This window comes from Callithrix jacchus, chromosome 7 (genome assembly GCF_049354715.1).
Source record: "Callithrix jacchus isolate 240 chromosome 7, calJac240_pri, whole genome shotgun sequence".
NCBI lineage: Eukaryota > Metazoa > Chordata > Mammalia > Primates > Cebidae > Callithrix > Callithrix jacchus.
In genome coordinates, this window is record NC_133508.1 from 97,873,369 (window position 1) to 97,878,044 (window position 4,676).

Sequence of the window (4,676 nt, forward strand, 5' to 3'; positions counted from 1 at the left end):
TCTCAACAACAACAACAACAAAGCTCACTGTTTCTTTTTATAGCAGTAAAATACACATAAAGATAACCAATTCATGTTTGTGTGCAGATACACAGTAAGTGTATCTATTTATGGGTTACATGAGTTGTTTTGATATAGGCATGCAATACATAATAATCACATCAGGGTAAATCGAGTATTTATTACCACAAGCATTTATCCTTTGTGTTCCAAACAATCTGATTATATACTCTTTTAATCATTTCAAAACGTACAATTTAATTATGTTTGACTATAGTCACCCTGTTATGCTAGCAAATACTAGGTCTTACTCATTTTTTTCTGTTTTTTTGTTCCTACTAACCATCCCCACTTCCCCTTTCCCCACCCTCCCACTACCTTTCCCAGGCACTGGTAACGGTCCTATTCTCTATCTCCATGAGCTCAGTTATTTTAATTTTTAGCTCCCATAAATAAGTGAGAACATGCAATGTTTGTCTTTCTGTGCCTGGCTCATTCCACTTACCATAATGACCTCCAGTTCCATGCATGCTGTTGCAATTGACAGAGCTCATTCTTCTGTACAGCTGAATAGCACTCCATTTTGTATATGCACCCTATTTTCTTTATCCATTTATCTGCTGATGGACACTTAGGTTGCTTTCAAATCTTGGCTATTATGAATAGAGCTGTAATAAACATGGGAGTGAAGATATCTCTTTGATATACTGATTTTCTTTCTTTTTTTTTTTTGAGACGGAGTTTCGCTCTTGTTACCCAGGTTGGAGTGCAATGGCCAATCTCGGCTCACTGCAACCTCTGCCTCCTGGGTTCAGGCAATTCTCCTGCCTCGGCCTCCTGAGTAGCTGGGATTACAGGCACGCACCACCATGCCCAGCTAATTTGTTGTATCTTTAGTAGAGACAGGGTTTCACCACGTTGACCAGGATGGTCTTGATATCTTGACCTCGTGATCCACCCGCCTTGGCCTCCCAAAGTGCTGGGATAACAGGCGTGAGCCACCGCGCCCGGCCCTGATTTCCTTTCTTTTGGGTATATACTCAACAGTAAGGTTGCTGGATCATATGATAGCTCTATTTTTTTGGTGAGGGGGGGAAGGGAGGAAGGAAGGGAAGGAGGAAGGTAGGGAAGAAGGAAGGAAGGAAGGAAGGAAGGAAGGAAGGAAGGGAGGGAGGGAGGGAGGGAGGGAGGGAGGGAGGGAGGGAGGGAAGGAAGAGAAGGAAGGAAATCAAGCAATGAGAGAGACATTGCCGACCTGAATCTAGAGGTTTACAAGTTGATTTCTTTTTTTTTTTTTTTGAGAGAAGGAAAGAAGAAAAAGAAAATGAGTAAAGGAGAGGAAGAAAGAAGAAAAGAAAGGGAGAGTGAATGGAAATATTGCTTTATTCTGAAAAAAAATGGGTATTAATAATGGCCAATGTTTCATTTAAACCTATGAGTAGGTGTGATGTGGTATTGACAAGAATGTATATTTTGTGTATTTGAAGTGGAAAGCTCTATAGCTCTATTTTTATCTTGTTGCGGAATCTCCAAACTGCTCTCTATAGTGATTATAGAAATTTACATTTCCACCAACAGCGTACAAAGGTTGAAAGGTAACCATTTTAAAACAATTCAGTGGCATTTAGTACATTCATAAGTTTGTACAAACATTACCACTATTTAGTTGCAGAAAATTATCATCATTCCAAAAGAAAACCCCATACCCATTAAGCTGCCACTCCCTATTCTCCATTCCCTCCACCACTAATTAGCTTTCTGTCTTTATGATTTGCTTATTCTGGATGGCTCATATAAATGGAATCATACAATATGTGGCCTTCTTATCTGACTTATTTAACTCAATATAATGCTTTCAAGGTTTACCCATGTTGTAGCATGTATCAGTACATGAATAATAGTCCAGTTTATGGATATACCACATTTTCTTTATCCATTTATCAGGTGATGGTCATGCGTGTTATTTCCACTTTGGGGCTACTGTGAATAGTGCTATTATGAACATTACTATACACATTTTTAAACATTTGTTTTCAAAAATTTTAGGTATAGCTAGGAGCGGGATTGTTGGTTTATGTGGGAACTCTATGGTTAACTTACTGAGGAACTGTTTCTTTCCACCATAGCTGTACCATCTTACATTCCCACCAGCAATGGATGAAGCTTCCAGTTACTCCACATCCTCATCAACACCTGATATTTTCCATTTTTCTTGTTGTTGTTGTTGTTGTTGTTGTTTACAGCATCCCAGTGCATGTGAAGGAGTATCTCACTGTGGTTTTGATTTGCATTTCCCTAACAACTAATGACATTGAGCATCTTTGCATGTGCTCTTGGCCATTGATATGTCTCCTTTGGAGAAACATCTATTCAAGTCTTATCCCCATTTTCTTAACTGGGCCATTTGTTTTTGTTGTTGAGTTATAAGAATTTTTTTATGTATCATGGTGATTTGACCTTTAACCGGTATACTATTTGAAAATATTTTCTTCCATGCTGTCTTCTCACTCTCTTGATAGTGTCCTTTGATTCAATAAAGTTTTTAATTTTGATGAAGTCAGACATATCTATTTTTTCTTTTATGGCTTATACTTTCGGTGTCATGTCTAAGAAATCAGTGCGAAAACCAAGGTCATGTAGATTACTCCCATGTTTTCTTCTTAGAGTTGTTGTATAGTTTCACCTCTTACACTTAAGTCTTTGATCCATTTTGACTTAATTTTTGTATACAGTGCTAGGTAAGAATTTAATTTCACTCTTTTTCATGTGGATGTCCAGTTTTCCCAGCACCACTTGTTGAAAAGGCTGTTATTTTGCCGTTAAATATTCATGGCACCCTTCCAACAATCAATTGACCAATGTATGGGTGTATTCCTAATTCTGTACCATTGATCTATATTCTATCCCTATGGTATTACCACAGTGATTTTAAAACTATAACTCATTGCTTTTTAAGGCAGCCTACTTAGCCTTCAGATATCCCTACCCTTTGTTAGAAAGTTGTTTCTCACCCTGTTGCTGAAATATACTCCATGATGGTACCAACTACTCATCCTAATTCTGCCCTCTGGAGTCCCATGATCAGCAACAACACAATCACTAACCTTTTAAAGCTCTTATTATTTTCCGGGTATGTCCTAGGTGTTTTATACGTATTGCTTATCACGCTATGTCTTCAAACACTATAGGCAAAATTATTACCTTCCATGGAGAGGTGAAGAAACTGTGGGATAGAGAGGTTAAGTGACTGACTCACTCACAGTTAAATAATAAGTGGCAGACCAGGCATTTCCGTGTTCCTGTTCATGCTCTTAGCCTACAGAGCAGTTGAGCCCATTCATTGTGTGCCTTCCAGGTCAAGCACTGTGCTAAGGGCTAGAAGTGCAAAGGTAAATAAGTCACTACCCCTGCTTCATGGAGTTCACAAATGAGCAGAGGCAATAAAAAATGGTCAGTATAAAGTTTGCCCATGGAGGGTGTTGCAACGCAGGAAAGCCAATGATAGATGTTTTCCCTGGAAAAGTAGAAGACATCACAGGGAAGGTGAACTTCAGGATAGGTCTTGAAGCACAAGCAGGGATATGCTAGAGCACAGAAGGGAAGAGCAGTGGAGGCATGACCTTTTGTAAACCATTCCTGTAAGATACAAATATGTTTTGACAATATCAGTTAATGACTATACATATTTTCCTCCAATAACGTCATCTTGATGAAGTCAGTTTCTTAATCCTGTGTACAAAATATTTTTGAACTCTGAACCTCTCTGATATATATATTTGCTTTCATTCCACCTTTGTGTTTTCTGAAAATATGACGCTTTTGCCTTTCATGTGGTAGTCTAAGCATCTATCCTGACCAAAAAAAAGAACACAAAGTCTCAAGATTCTTTGTTTTTTTTAAAAGAAAACATTTTCTTTTTAAATTCTGAAGGATCACCAGCAGCTCTCAATTTTAATCAGCTCAGAATAAATTCCTTGGGGAAAAAAATAGCTTTCTTATACATCCTGGATTCCTCCTGCTCCTGAAATAATAAAAGATATTATAGGAAAATCATAGGCTAAGTTAGAGTATGTCAAATTTGTTCATAATAGCAGCTCACTTGAGAGGCTAAGTAAAGACCTCTGAGGGATATCACAGTTCTGTGTCCTTTGAAATCTCCCATTTCACAGAATCTTGAATTCTATTTTTCTGGAAGTCCCTCAGCTGCTGGTTCAATTCATACATGATCTGTACTCTTCTCAGGTAAGATTGTTAAACAGAGAGAAAGGGGCAGAGCCCCCAGGGGACTATCAGCTAAAATGCTAGCTATGACCTGGTGATGGATGGTTCTTGGATAGTGCTTTGCTAAGTAGCCAATGTGTCAAAGGTTTGCATTTTTCCAAGATGTGATGAGGTGGTTACATCACAATGTAAGTCCATTTGTTGCTTCTTTCATCCAGTCTTGCTACAAAGAGTAGCAATCACACTGCTTGATTCTACATATATACTTTGATTTTAAGTTTGTCTCAAGATCTTTTTCTCATCCCAGACTAGCAACAGCTTATAAACTGGTAGGGTCTGGGGACCACCCTTTGAGGAGCCGAGATCTAGGAGAAAAAGTCTTCCCAAGAAGAGAGTAGATTTCATTCTCTCTCTCCCATCTGCAACTTTGCCACCTAGGGTAGAAATAAAGTGAT